Genomic DNA, 16,356 nt, shown 5'->3' on the forward strand with positions numbered 1-16,356 from the left:
CCAGTTACTATTGTGCAGGTGCAGTGCGTGCCAAATATGTGCACAGCGTCTCAAATTATGTATGGTGTGTCGACCAGGAATAAAACCAGCCTGGTCATGGTGGACCAGTCTGGTCATATATGGTTGGATTCGAGCTGCCAGCACTCCACTAAGTATTTTTTTGTCAACACTTAAAAGAGAAATAGGCCTGTAAGAAGCCGGGGATAAGGGATCTCTTTCCTGCTTAGGAACCATAGACACCAGAGCCTCCATCATGGTTGTGGGAATTGCCTTCCACACGAGAGCCTCATTGTACACCTCCAGTAGGTGATCCACCAACTGGGGGGCAAACGTCTTATAAAACTTGGTCGGGAGGCCATCACTACCAGGGCATTTTGCTGACTGCAAGCTTTTAATTTCAGTTAACACCTCCTCCCTAGTAAGTGGGGCTCCTAAGGCAGTAGCTTCCGTCTCATTGAGGGTAGGGACAGTCAGGGTGTCCAGATTGTCCGACAAGGTGTGTGACTGGTTCAGGGCGGCTGCCTTGCATATCTGATGTAAGTGAGCCGCAAATGCTGCCAGTATCCCAATTTGCATTCGTACCACTTCCCCTGTTTCATTACGAAGTTGTAGCACTGGTATCTGTTCAGTTTCTCTACGAATCAGTCGTGCTAAAAGTGCCCCCGATCTATCACCCTCCGTATGAAGCCGCTGCCTATAAGTGGTGTATTTATGTTTCTTCAAGCAGGACCATGCCTCAAGCAACTCCCCTTTAACCTGTGTCCACTCAGCCTTATCTGCCGGGGTCTTGTAGAGTGTGGTCTCTATGGCTTTCAACCGTGTTTCCAGGGAGTCGATATCGGCATTGAATTTGTGTTGGACCCCATAGGTAGTCCTCATACAGACTCCTCTAATCACAACCTACAGCTAATCCCACTCAGTGGCTCTATTGGAGGCGGAACCCCGATTTTCAGAGAAATAATGTTGAGTAGCCTGCACATAAGGGTGGTCCGAAAGCGCCTCCGCCCGCAGTCTCCAGAGTGGAATCAACGGTTGTCCCGGTCCACTGGACACTGTTAACAACAGCGGGCGGGATCTGACATATATCGTGGTAAATAAGAAATGTTGTTGGTTGCCGCAGAGAGGCCCACCGTGAGGCAACGATGATCAGTTCGGGAGAAGGTATTAGCCGCTGGGGTAAAGGAAGAAAACTCCCTCTTATCGGGATGGTGGTCTCTCAATTCATCCCTCAACTTCATACCTTGAAGTATATCATTGAGGGAGTTTGCCATACGAAATTTAGTGCGTTCTATTGGGGGCTCTCTATCCAAACCGCCATCAAACACACAATTAAAATCTCCAAAGAGGAGGATCTCTGCGCACATATAGGGAGTCGCCGCTTTTTAAACAGCTGGATAAAAATCAGGGCAGTTCAGATTGGGGGCATAAACATTAATAATGCAGATCTCTCTGCCTTCACACCTACCAAACACAACAACATATTGTCCTTCAGGATCCAGCACATGTTGGATATGAGGAAAAGGAACTCCGGGGGCCACCCTTACTAGCACCCACGTGCAAATCCCGAGTATGATGTAGCTTATAACTGTCCCCTCCAACGCTTACGAATACCCGCTATTATGTTTCCCCAAATGTGTGTTTCCTGCAGCCCAGCTATTACTATTTTATATCTCTTCAAGAAAGCATATATTTTACGACGTTTTTCTATGGTCGCCAACCCCCGGACGTTCCAGCTAAGAAGTCTCAACTTCAGTGCTATCATGGTGATGCTTTAACTAGTGATTAATGGATATCACACCCTTAATAGAATCCCCCTCTGATGTAGTCCAGAATCTGTGCACTATGGCATAGTTTGTGACCCAAAGAAAACCCCAACAAACAACTCAACATTGAGAATTCAAACAAAGCAAACTCTTCCCTCACCCCCGGGCAGTAGTAAAAAGTCACAGGCGCAATAAATGATCCTCATAAGAAACAGTACATACCGCTCAAAACAACCCACACCTCCTCGTTCCCCCATACCACAATTGCTGCATAGCCACTCGAGGGTCGCGGCCCGAAGCAGCCATACCTAAGACATTAATACGTACATGGAATGAACGATGTGTAAGAGAACAGGTAACGTCAAGGCGAGAGATTTCTCGCAAGCTACCTCAGCAGACCTGGGCTCTAATGGGGGCGTTGCCATTCCGGCGGCCAGACTTTATTCAAAAATTGCAAAACATACAACAGAATGACTCCCAACCCTTACTTGCAAATGAAAGTTAGAAAAGGTGAAAAGGGTAAGAAGTCACCCCCACTGTTCAGAGTACAACCTCATAGACATGTCTGGGAAGACAAAGAACATCTCACTTTCCCAGGACCCTGTAGTATCAATCACACAAGGGCAACTTATCTGTACAGTTTGGCAGTCAATGTTCAATTAGGAAAAAGTTATTCATGGCCACTGCCTAGCCCTCCATCGTCCTGCTCAAGATAGGGCGTCGGCGCCATAGAGTCCGGACCCACCGCTGAGTCTGAAGCCTGTAAAGTTCTTGCACAACAGACCGTGACACGGCCCAGGCTCATAGTTCTCCTCTGCGGTTTTTGGCAGGTAGGTTGTCTGCGACCTCCCAATGAGGATTTTAAGGAAGGCGTCTCACCAGAGCTCATGGAAGGGACTAGCCGTCGTCCCTCTGGGGCCCTGGTTTCCAACCAGTCCCTCACTTCCTCCGAGGAAAAGAAGAACAGAACACGGCCGTCACTCACCACCCGAAGTTTCGCCGGGAACAGAATGCTGTATTTCAAGTTGAGATCTCAAAGTCGTCGGATCGCCACAAAGGTCTTTCTCTGCTCCTGAACACACTGCATGTAATCCGGATAAACAGTGGTGGGATGGCCTTCAAAGAAGAAGCGTTGTCCGCTGAGAGAGAGCTGGAGCAAAAGGTCCCGATCTCTAAAATAAATTACCTTGCAATGATAGCTCCAGGGGGCGTTCCGGGTCTGGGGGGGGTTTGGGGAGGCACCAACGCTGGATGTACCCTTGAAGGACTGGGTTATTTAGAACCCAGCGGTGCCAGGGCACAACACCTGAAACCTTCGTGGGTAACCTGCTCCGGCGTACGAATGACAGAGACACGGGACACTTCCTTCGGCGTCAAAGATTCAAGGTTTATTTACTGCAGGGAACACAGAAGTCATGACAAGTACAACACGTGCAACTTGGGGAGACTGCTTCAAATTGGTTCTGTGGATCGCTCCTTTTATACGGAATTTACCCATAGGACAACATGATACACAAAGGTTTACAACCCGGTTCCCACAATTATCCCCCAGAGGGGTCGCTTTGGTCACTTTGATACACACAAGGTCCGGAACATAAGTGCGGAAACATTTGGCGGTTCCCAACTGTAAAAACCCATCTTCCCAACATTAGTGCATTCCAATCGGCAGTAAAACAGATCGAAATAGGAACAAAGACAGGTGCAGAGGAAGATGGAGACAGTGGGGAGATCGGAAAGGGTGTAAAAGGGGAGGTATCGGGAAACACGAGATACAGGCATCAAAGGGACGTGCCTAATGAGATGCACGGCTGAGACAATAAACCGGCACGGCAAGATGAGCCTCGAGCGGGGCCATCTGCCTTACAGTATCATCCCCCTCATCATAAAGACACTTACAAAGGACATGTGTCTTCCGCAAATATCTTGGGAGTCCCAGGGTCGCGAAGCGGACAGCGTCCGTTCGCTGGCTACTTGAGGGCAAGAGACAAAATGGATGCCGTATCTAAGATGGAACCCGTGGGTACAGATGAAAAACCCACGTAGCAAACGAACGGTTTAAGTTAGCACAGCGAAACTGTGCACCCTTACATAACTCGTCATTTGCGGTTCGTAGATACCAGACTCGACCATATTCGTGCGAGTCGAAAACACCACTTACAATTGTCACGAAACCTCAGACGCTCCTTTTGCCCTCATGTAGGCAAGCACTAGTCGGAATCATATTCGATATTCATCAGACCATCTAGATGTTGCTGTAGCATAGCTCTGTCCAACCGAGTCCCCTTGGTAACAGGTGGCTGTCTCATACACGTTGTAGCACAGAGGCCACATAAGGCAGGACCGCACTGCACACAAAGGCAACACGTGAACAGGAACGCCACAACGACTCCGATGATCATCAGAATCTTCCAACCCCAAGTCGACATCAGGCCCCAAAACCATCCAAGTAGCGTCCAATCCCCTACATCCACGTGTATGGATTCGGAGATCTTATGCAACTTCGAGATGGCTTGATAGACAGTCGGAGCGTTATCAGGAATGAAAATACAGCAGCTCGAATGGATCACCTTACATACCCCACCTCGATCTGCTAAGATCACGTCTAAAACCATACGGTTTTGTAACGTCATAAGTCTATCCGCCTGAAGTTCTGTGGTGATATTACCAAGGGCACTGGCAGTAATATTAGCTGTCGATTCTACCACTCGAGTCAACTGTCTCAGATTCCTACTATTAACCATAGGTCCCCAAAACGGGAGGAAACCCTTGAAAAAGTCTCCTGCCTCTTGACCGGCAGTATCCTCTTCGCTAATTACGCCTCTCACAACTCTAGTCTTGTGATAATCTGCATCTACAGTGAACGTCGGAGGCAACAAGTTTGCGATAAAACATGAGCCCATGAAGTCAGAGGGCAACCATGCATACGCACGATCATGACAGATAAAGTATGTACCCTTGGCAGCCAAAAACACAGGGGACGAGACCATCGGCAGAATGTAATTTTCAGTGCAAGCACTCTCTCCAAGTCGGGCTTTCGATCTTCGGCCACGACCTATTAGACAAAAATTACCAATGTGGGGTACGACCCATATCGGAGGCGAGCTTTTAAGCTGTTTTTCACTAGTGAACACACTATACTCGCCTCTACTCAGGACCCTATAGGCTTGTACCTCTTCTTCAGGAATAAGCGAGGGATCATAGATATCGCTATCTAAGTCTTCAATTGCTATAGACAAAGGTTTCTGGTACGAGGTAGGACCAGAGTAGGGGGAACGTGGTTCTCGAATGGGGTGGAAACCTAGTGCGCTTCGAAACATTGTTTGAAATGCTCGAGCAGACCCTTGGGAACTATACGGTAACACCAGATATGGAATTCCCTTATCCGTACTATGTGGCATCAACCCACACACCCAACAATTAGTAGTGTTAACCACTAACTGATGCTGGTGAAGAAACTGAATAAAGGAATTATTGCGGAATTCTGCACGTCTAGCCTGCTCGTGTTCAGGTAAGATATGAAAAGAATGAGGAGAAGCAGTGGAGGTGAGTTTAGGGTCAGGGGTAGGAGTAGGTATGGCAGAAGGTAAGAAGTAAGACATCGTGTAATACACCCCGCCCGCCAATAATGCAGAAACAGTCAAAAACAATACGAATATTTGGAACATAAAACATTTGGTACGACTAAGTTGTTGCAGCTTGAATCTTTGCGCTTGAGCTCCTTCCAAGTCCATCAGCTTCGAAAATGCCATCCCCTATGACCGTCCGCAACGTTTCTTGACGCACTTCGTTCTGTGTAGCAGTAGTCAATCCCTAGGAGTTCCCAGGAACCGACGGTCTTTAACCTAGTGTCAAGACCTACTAACCAGAAGGAAGTACGCGCGCGGCCCTACGGCCTTTATTTCACAAATATATATATGCGAAAACAATGTTTCTCAGCTGTGGAAGCAAAAAGTGTAAGGAACGAAACTCAATGAATATATACAAAAATAATCACAATGATACAAATGTTCAAACTGATCGTGGAAAACGGGATAATGCAATTGTCAAGGGACAGAACAGGATCTTTTATTAGTCTCTGGTGCTAGATCGCAAAAAGTATCGGGTTTTCCCAGGACGTGTCTGTTCGTCAAACAAAGGATCCGTCGAAGGGACAGCGTCCTGTTGATCAGCTGAATGTTCTGGTCTTGAGTCTTTTGATGACAAATGTTCAACAGTGTCTTTTTGCTGCACTGAGGATTCTCCGACAGGTTGTGCGTCACTGAAAGGTACAAACGCCGGCAATCCTTCGGTTTCAGTTGATGCAATGCCTCTCCTCACCCACGAGTCTGCCGGCAACGGAATAGGGACCTTTTTGGTGTGGGTGGCGTGCACCCAATTCTTCCGTCCCTCAAGACGAACTGCAGTTCTCATGGCAAGGAGGACCTGGTAGGGTCCAGTGAACCTGGGATCCAAATTGTTCTTGCGCGAAAAGTTTCGCGTTACCACCCAATCTCCGGGCTGGAGCTGGTGGCCTGGACCCTGCGTCTGCGTCGGCAGTGCTTCGTGAACCTGTTGGTGAATTAACCTCAGTTTAGCAGTCAAGTCATGAAGATAATCGATCAACATTGGATACTCAAGATCACAGAACGCACCTGGCCTAGGAACCCCCCAAACATTCGCAGGACGACCGAACACTATTTCGTAGGGGCTAAGCCCTACTCGGGAGTGTACAGTCGCCCTAGTTGACAGTAATGCTAAGGGTAAAGCGTCAGGCCACGAGAGACCAGTCGTAGCCTGAATCTTTGCTAGCTTTAGTTTAAGGGTGCCGTTATACCCTTCAACCAAACCAGCTGACTGGGGATGGTTGGCGCTATGGAATTTCTGATTAATTCCAAGGCCCTTACACACACTCTTCATCACACTCCCCACAAACTCACTTCCGTTATCTGACCACACAACTCTAGGCATTCCGTACCGAGGAAAGTATTCCTTCAGTAGGATTTTCGCAGTAGACAAAGCAGTGTTGTCCTTAAGAGGGTAGGCTTCGATCCATCGGGAGAATGCGCAAACCACAACTAAAACGTATTTCAGGTTATTGCATCGCTCCATATGGATGAAGTCCAATTGAATCACCTCAAAGGGACATGAAGGGGGAGCAAAACTGCCAGGAGGAGTTGGGGTTCCCTTACCAGGATTGTACAACATACACACCATACAGTTCTTAACCAAGCGTTCAGCACATTTCGTAATACCATCATTCTTCCACACAGGGGACAGCAACTTACAAATACCTTTCGCGCTAATATGCGCTAACCCATGCGCCAATGTCACAACGGCCAGCACATACGCATCGGGCAACATCCACCTTTTCTGATCCGATAAATCAATCCAACAACCACTTGCATCCAACTTTCCCGTACTTTCTTTCCACTTCGTCTTTTCAGTCTCGGTGGCCTCATTCTGAATTGCCTTCACACTCTCGATAGTGTCTTCACACATACTCGATTCTGTAGGCCACCTAACCGAACTCGTCACATACATTCGAGTGCTAAGGTTTCGAGCAGTCTCCTTAGCAGTCTCATCCGCAAACGCATTACCACGACCAACATCATCCGTCACCTTACGATGCGCACTACATTTGACAATCGCCACTTGCTTAGGCAACGTAAGTGCATCCAGAAGATCATTCACAAGCTGGCCATGCTGAATCTTCGTACCATGCGATGTTAGAAAACCTCTCTCTCTCCACAACCGTCCAAAACTATGTGCGACGCCAAAGGCATATTGGCTGTCGGTAAACACATTCACACGTTTCCCTTTCGCTAACACACACGCTCTAGTGAGAGCGATCAGCTCTGCGGCTTGGGCAGAATTCTGATTTAATCTCGCAGTCTCAACAACAGTATTCAACATTACAACAGCATAAGCAGTAGTCACATCGCCATTCGGCAACTTGAAACATGAACCATCCACATACAGTGTTCCATCTGGGTCTTCCAATGGGGTGTTTTTAAGGTCCACTCGACCTTTTGTTTCCTCCTCTGTCCTCAAATAACAATTGTGTTCTGTTATTTCATCTGACTCTGAGCTAATTGGTAACAAAGTTGCCGGGTTCAGAACATTACAACGTTTTATTTGAATGTGGCTTGCCAACAGCGTCAACTCGTACCCAGACAACCTCGCACTCGTCAAGTGCTGAGTTTTCGTACGATTCAAAAGAGTGTCGACTGCATGCGGAACCATCACCGTAAGCATATTATCCATGACCAATCCTGCTGATTGTCGGATGGAGACCGCAGCTGCCGCCGTTGCTCGTAAACAACTCGGCAATGCTCTAGCTACCGGGTCCAAGGTCGAGGAAAAATATGCACATGGACGTTGCTTACCACCAAAAGGTTGCGTTAAGACACTCAACGCACAACCTTCCCTCTCGTGAACATATAATGTAAACGGCTTGCTATAGTCAGGAGTACCTAACACAGGAGCCGAACACAATGAATCACGTAATTCAGAAAAACTTTTCTGACATTCTTCCGTCCATTGTAAAGGAGTTGAAACATCCTTGCACGTAAGAGCCACTAATGGTTTCGCTAGCAATGAAAAATTAGGAATCCATTGCCTGCAGTACGACGTAATACCTAAAAAGGCACGCACATCTCTTTGGGTTGTTGGCACAGCCATTCGCGCAATCGCTGCAATTACAGCCATTCGCGCAATCGCTGCAATTCTCTCTGGGGTCAACCGCCTTCCCTCCTTTGACAATAAGTGACCTAGATAGGTTACTTCTTGACAACAATATTGGAGTTTAGAAGGTGACACCTTGTGATTTAACTCGCAGAGATGTTGCAGCAGCGACACCGTAGCAATTTTGCAAATGTCCTGAGTATCAGCAGCCACCAATAGGTCATCGACGTACTGGATTAAGGCCGCACCAGCCGGCAACGTAAACGCATCCAGTTGACCCTACAAGGCTTGACTGTAAATCGATGGACTTTCACAGTAGCCCTGAGGAGCGCGTTTAAACCGGAAGCTGCGTCCACCAAGAGAGAAACCGAAGAGGTCTCTACTCTCCTCTGCAATGGGAATGCTGAAGAACGCATTCTTCAAATCAATCACTGAAAACCACGATGCAGAAGCTGGAATCAGAGTCAGTAGTGCCGTGATGTCAGGCACAACGGGGAACTGAGGAATCACAATTTTATTCACCTCCCGTAAATCGATAACAAAACGATAAACAGGTGGTTTCGAAGGATCAGTACGTTTTAGAATGGGCAGTACAGGGCTGTTGCACACGTTTCCCCGTGTTTCCTCAATAACGTCTTTCTCGATCAAATCATAGATGATCGCTAACAATGCTCGTTCACCATCAAGAGAGATACGATATTGGGGAATACGTGGCAATCGCACATTAGATTTCAACTGAACAACATAAGGGGAGATGTCAAGCAGGCCCACATCATTGGGACCTGTTGCCCACAAAGATGCAGGAAGAGAACTCAATTCCGGTGGAAGCTTATCGAGAGACAAGTACATAGGAGAGACAACCCTCTCTCCCAGCGTAAGCTTTACACCCGCAGGAGAACAATACAGAGTTGCATACAAACGTTTAAGCAAATCCAGGCCCAAAAGATTTTCACCACAGCCAGTAGTCAAAATCAACGGAGCTTCTAGTTCACGAGGCCCAATTGTAAGGGGCAAAGGGCGCGAAACTGGATTGCTAACGGGGGCGCCAGAGAATCCAACGGAAACGTTTGTTAAGCCAGACAAAGGTGCGCCAGGGAGTTTCGAATGCTTAATGGAACTTTTCGCTGCACCAGTGTCCAACAGAAAAGGCTCAACGACGCCCGATGTAGCAACTGCGACGTAAGGCCCTCTCTGATCAACCGGAACTGATACCACTCCCTCTCCTTGCCTATGGCTGTCCTAGTAATTACTGTCGTCAGTTCCCTGATCGACGTAATAATCGTCTACATTGTACTGCGCAGATCGTCCTTGCGACGATCCACGTTGATCAAAACAATTATCGGAATTTGATGAGTTATCTGGACGATCATTCTGCGCACCACGACCTCTACCACGTGGTGCCTGCTGTGAACCACCACGGCCTCCTCTAGATGAATTACCACTATTACGTTCGTTTAGAACAGGACAATTGAATTTGATATGTCCCTCCTGTCTACAATAAGCACATTGATTGTATCCTAATGACGATCTTTGGGAGGAGGAGTCATTACGAGATTGCGATCGGCTCGATTGTGGCTGTGATCTATTCTGTTGCGAAGCATTCTGATTCGAACGTGGAGGATAGGCTTGCTGCAACAACACTTTAGTTTTAAGCTCTTTCGTCTTTTTATCAGCACGGTCGTTCTCTTCTTTCTCTCTGTTCTCATAATATTGTGCCGTGGCCAATATCTGAGCTGAAGTGGAAACGGCCCACGCACTTTCTGAATTCTTCAATTTATTGCTCAAATCGGGCAATAAGTTCGAAACAAATTTATCCACGAACAACCTTTGACCACCCTCAGTGCTCATATCCTGACCACTATGATCAATGAATGCCTCCTCAAACCTCGTAAAGAAGTCGGAGACACTCTCGTCCTTCTTCTGTTTACAAGCTGACAATTTGTCCCAATTCACCCTCATAGCTGGCATAAGAGTTTTCATTAACGTTATTATTCTTTGAGGAAGATCAGCAATCAGCTGGTCGGGTTTAGCACCACCAGTTTGTCGGGCATCCGCCGCTATAATGGCAGCCCAAGCACCACCTAATTCATTCGGATGGTTTTCCTGACGAATCTTAGCCCATACCGGTTGCGGTACGACATTGCCAAACAGCATGTCAATATCGGCTAGATTCATTACCGTAGCGTCTACGAGCTGCGACAATTCTTTATAATACCCTGCAGGATTTTTGCGAGGGTCAGGCAAGGATTGTTTCACCTGCAACACTTCTGAGCGTTTCCATGGGAGATGTATCCATACTCTCTGGAAGAACGGCAAAATCGGGGGGTTTGCCCCTGGATTACCAGGCATCCACACTGGTGGAACTTCTCACATAGGAAACTGACCGGACTCATCTGGTTGTCTTTCGACATCCTCAACAAACAAGGCTTGAGGTATAGAAGTGGGACGAAAAGATAGCAACCGTTCAACAGCACGTCGAACATTGGTATCCACTATCAGTCCAGTCGAGAACTGAAGCTGTAGATCAGACAAAGCGGTCAGCACCTCGTCAGGTGCGTCGGCCGATATCTGATCGCGAAGGACCGTACACATTTCCTCGAACACAAATCTCTGGGTTGGTATATTAAATTGACAAAATGTGTCGAGTACAATACGGGGTGGATTTCGAAGAGGATGTGTCATCCAACCCATCGCCATATTGTATAGCGAAGCGCGTTCTCTGTTACCAGGAAGCTGACTACGTCTCTGAGGACCATCGGAACCAGCGGACCCAAGAACAGGTCCGAGCGAATGAAAGAAACTAGCCGCAAGAGGAGAAGTACGAGAACGAGTAGAGGGAGAAGTATAGGACACAGGACTAACAAGTGAAGGAGTAGAAACAGAAGCAACAGCAGGAGTTAACAGAGCAGGAGCAGTAGCGGGAGCAGGAGTATGTGGAAGCGGAGGAGCAGTAGGGATAGCAACAGGCAAAGGAGCAGGAACAGTCGGAAGAACGGGTGCAGGTTGAGGAACAGGCAAAGGGAGAATAGGTGGAAAGATAGGCACAGGAGGAACCGCCGGAGCTGCGGCACCCTGTACGTACGGAGGTGGCGACTTCATAAGATAGGACATTAAAGGATCCTCAACTGCTTCTTCCTTCTTTTCCGACTCCGTAGGCAAAGCAGGATAGCATTTATCTATAGTCATACGCTGTAGCCTGTCAAACACTTCCTTTTCCTTAACCTCCTTATCATGCTGAAATTGCTCTGCTTTCTTTAAAATGGCAGCAACACTATCTCTCTGATTTCGTTTAGTCTGTCTGATTTCTTTCTGTCGGGCTTCTTTACGCCACAACCGAAAGGCATCAAACATGGCCGGCCTTGACTTTTTCTCGAACAATTTCGCCTCTAGGTTATCTAAAATCGGGGTCTCAAAGCTACCATGAGGTGGCCAACTAAGGACACCATCCTTCTTTGTATAGCGAATCCAGTAATCGTTAAAGGTAATCGGGCCTAGCCCATGTTTACTGTACAGTTCATAAGTCGGAGTTCCAACCGGAGGTATCGGACACGAGTCCTCCAGTCGGGAATCCGCACCACAAGGTCTGAAACAACTAAACAAAGTACTACGACCAGGCATCTTGCACACTAGCCGAGTTTCACAAACTTCAAGGGTTACGGGATTTACCAAGTCCCAGCAAAGAGCTAATACCCTCGGTTTTTGGCGTCTGCAGGCGTCAAATAACACAACAAAGTACGCTAGCAAAGTGTCACCGACAAAAACACTCACACAGCGTCAACAACAAAAACACTCGCTAAAGTGTCAACAACTAAGGACTCTGGGAGCGACCCACAAATACTTAACTCAATGATCGATGGCGTCACCAGGAAGGCCCGTCAATCGTCTCGCTATACCAAGGTCTACGCCAGGCGCCAAAACAGGTCTACAGTCAGGGCAGCAGTCCGTCGCAGCCGTCAGGAGGCGGGAATCTTCGCGGGAAAAGTCTTCGGGCCACTTGTTTCGACAACAGGATCGATGAAGCGGAGTGCACCTTCCCTCGGAGATTTCACACGAAGTTCCTCACGATCGTCGGGCTTGGACCGGTACCACTGATGCAGCCCCACGTTGGGCGCCAACTGAAGGACTGGGTTATTTAGAACCCAGCGGTGCCAGGGCACAACACCTGAAACCTTCGTGGGTAACCTGCTCCGGCGTACGAATGACAGAGACACGGGACACTTCCTTCGGCGTCAAAGATTCAAGGTTTATTTACTGCAGGGAACACAGAAGTCACGACAAGTACAACACGTGCAACTTGGGGAGACTGCTTCAAATTGGTTCTGTGGATCGCTCCTTTTATACAGAATTTACCCATAGGACAACATGATACACAAAGGTTTACAACCCGGTTCCCACAATTATCCCCCAGAGGGGTCGCTTTGGTCACTTTGATACACACAAGGTCCGGAACATAAGTGCGGAAACATTTGGCGGTTCCCAACTGTAAAAACCCATCTTCCCAACATTAGTGCATCCCAATCGGCAGTAAAACAGATCGAAATAGGAACAAAGACAGGTGCAGAGGAAGATGGAGACAGTGGGGAGATCAGAAAGGGTGTAAAAGGGGAGGTATCGGGAAACACGAGATACAGGCATCTAAGGGACGTGCCTAATGAGATGCACGGCTGAGACAATAAACCGGCACGGCAAGATGAGCCTCGAGCGGGGCCATCTGCCTTACAGTATCATCCCCCTCATCATAAAGACACTTACAAAGGACATGTGTCTTCCGCAAATATCTTGGGAGTCCCAGGGTCGCGAAGCGGACAGCGTCCGTTCGCTGGCTACCTGAGGGCAAGAGACAAAATGGATGCCGTATCTAAGATGGAACCCGTGGGTACAGATGAAAAACCCACGTAGCAAACGAACGGTTTAAGTTAGCACAGCGAAACTGCGCACCCTTACATAACTCGTCATTTGCGGTTCGTAGATACCAGACTCGACCATATTCGTGCGAGTCGAAAACACCACTTACAATTGTCACGGAACCTCACCCTCTCCACACTGAAGAACTTCGATAACTGGTTAGGGGCCATCTCCCAAATTATCCAGTCCTCCAAAAACAGGTCCACTGCGAGACCCCTTGCCTTTTCAGGAAAACCCACAAATCTCAGGTTCCCCCTATGTGACCTCCCTTCAGAGTCCTCTGCCCGGTCATAAAGGCTAATAACCTGATGCTTCAGCTCCACCATCATAGCGCAAAGACTTTTGGCCTCCTCTTTTAATACGTCGGTGTCTTTTTCTGTGATCGTTACCCTGTCCAATACCTTTCGGAGGTCGCAACACAGGAGGTTGACATCTATGGCCACTGCATCAATTTTCTTAATCATCTCGTCTCTGGTGGACTGGACGGCACACAGGACATCCATCAGCGTTGGCACCTCCTCAGCACCCCCATCTGGAGTACTCCGATCCATTGCTTGGTTCCCAGTGTTATGCTAAGGACCATGGAAAACCAGCTGAGCATAGTTCGATATTTTATTGGATTGCGATTTCGCTGCCTCGTCTTTCCCCATGGTACTCGGGGGGGGGGGGGGTTTAGGGGGGAGGGGGGGAACAGGAACTCGCCGCGTGCAACACTGCCACTGAGGGAGCAACCAGTGCACCACACCAGTATAGCTACAGACTGGTCTGGGTCACAGTCGCTTCTCCTCATTGCCCGGCTTTTCCCACTGGTATAATTACAACCAGAGTACGGGCCATGCTGAGATGAACTTTCCCACTTTACTCAGACTATGTCCCAGATCTCCGCTCAGCAACTCTCAGCAGTCTACTGCAAGACAGGGATGAAGGGCCATATAAAGGAACCTCTCTCTCCCTTCCCAGCCAGGATAAGGCCCCAAAGTGGCACAATCAGCGTCTATATCGCCATCCACCACAAAGTTCAGCTCTACGCAGGCCCGTGACCGCACCACACCGGGCGTTTCAGACCTGCAATGCGCTGCCCCCGATTTTTCTCATGCATAGTAGCCACCGGCTTAAACCTCCAATCATGCTGCGTGGATCAGCACAGCAGAGCACGCAGCATTAAATGGCATAAGGTGTTTTCAGGGGTCCAGTCAACTCCAGGTGTATCACAAATCCACAATCCAGGTGTAAGTGCAGATGATACATGTAGCAGAGAGATGGAAGCAATACAATCCATAGTGCCTCTCAGTTTTTCCCTCAAGATATGGGCGGGTCACATCTGCCATAAGTAATGTCAGGAGAACCTAAGCGGTGTGCAAGAAGTTAAATTAAGGGACTCGTTAGCCCTGCACAGTTCAAAATCCATGTGGAGCACGGCAATCGCTCCCGCCACCTCAATGTCACCGCGTCTCCACGGGGGAGTTACTCATCAAAAAGCAATCAACAAGGGCCTGGCACCATTCACCTCCCAACGGGGGTGCCCAACAAGGGCCCCTCACCACTCGTCCAGCATGGGAGAGGCCTCCTTCGGCCGCGCAGATCCGGTGAGGAGCACTCACAGCAGGTCCCCACTGCCGGAAGCGATGAGTACCCAGCAGCTCCACCCGGGCAGGGATCGGAGGCTTCCACTGCCCAGGGTGCTAGGCACCTCTTTTGGTCTCCGGCAATCCCTCGATGGTGCAAAGCGTGTTGCGTCGTGGCGCAGACGCGCGCTCAGCGTCTTCACCTTAGAGCCCAGGGTTCACCTGTCTCACCGCGGCTGGTCCGCAAGTGGAATCCCAGGGGTAGCCGGGCTCCCAGCATTTTCCCGCAGGTCCACGACTCGGACTCACTCGACCCAAGATGGCGCCAACGCGCAGTGTGGGGGTCCTGGCTCTCCAAGCACCACTAACGTTATTGTAATTCCTCAGTCGCATCAGCGCCGGGTCCTCTGCAGCACAGGGTGCAAATCATGATCAGAAGGAGTACTGGATAAGGCAGGAGTAATAAGGATATCGGGCCGCCGCACGGAGCTCACCCAAAACACGTCTAGGCAGCCAATCCGTCAGGCCACGCCCCCCCTACAAGTCTGTATTTTGATGAAGGCGTGAGAGAGTCCGATGTAGCTTACAAACTACACTATTCAGCCTGTGTTGTATTAGACAAAAGGCAGAAAAACACTTATTTATGAATACTAGCCCTACATCTGTGGTGGTGTGTTTTTCCTACACAGAAAATTAAACATTTTATGAGCCGAACGATAGCTAGTGCTGCAAACAGGGAATGCGTTGTCGAAGTCACTAGGGTTATAATTTTAGGTTTGAAATTAGCGAAGACCTTTTGATTTTTGTAAAACTATTAGGTCTGGCGTTAACCAATGCCAAATTATATGTATAATATACTTACAGGAACTTTCTGCTTCCCATCTTCATCTATTGGTCTGTATTGACCACATTTTATTCCGACAAATACAGCACAATGGGGAAATGGGTCAGGCCACTTGAGTCATTGCTAACTTTGCTGTGAGTGAAAGCAATCTGCCCTTTAACAAGGAACACATACAAAGGTATTTCATTTAGTGCCAGGGACTACCCCAGCATTGAGTGCTTTTTGAGGCCCAAAATTCTTTTGCTTTTAGTCAAGTTTTCTTTTATTTAGATTGATAAGTGCTTGGCAACTTCCCCAACAAATGTTTTACAATAACCATGAAAAGCGAAAACAAGATTTGCCAATGATTGTTTTTTATAATGCACACATATTAAGAAACCTTTTCTGAAGGGCCAAAAAGTATGGTTAGATGTTTGACTGAATTCTAAATAATGACTGCTTGTTACAGGCCCTCTGCCACTCCACGAAAAAGGTGCAACTTTTAATGTCACTGGGCTAGTTTTCTATATATGTTGTTCCTTTCCTCTTTTCATTCCTTCCTCTTTCCCTTATGTAGTTATGTGTATCATGGCTTGTGTTGATAATATTTTGGTGGGGGAATATTCTAAAGATGTGA

The sequence above is a fragment of the Lissotriton vulgaris genome, chromosome 8 (assembly GCF_964263255.1).
Source record: "Lissotriton vulgaris chromosome 8, aLisVul1.2, whole genome shotgun sequence".
Taxonomy (NCBI): Eukaryota; Metazoa; Chordata; class Amphibia; order Caudata; family Salamandridae; genus Lissotriton; species Lissotriton vulgaris.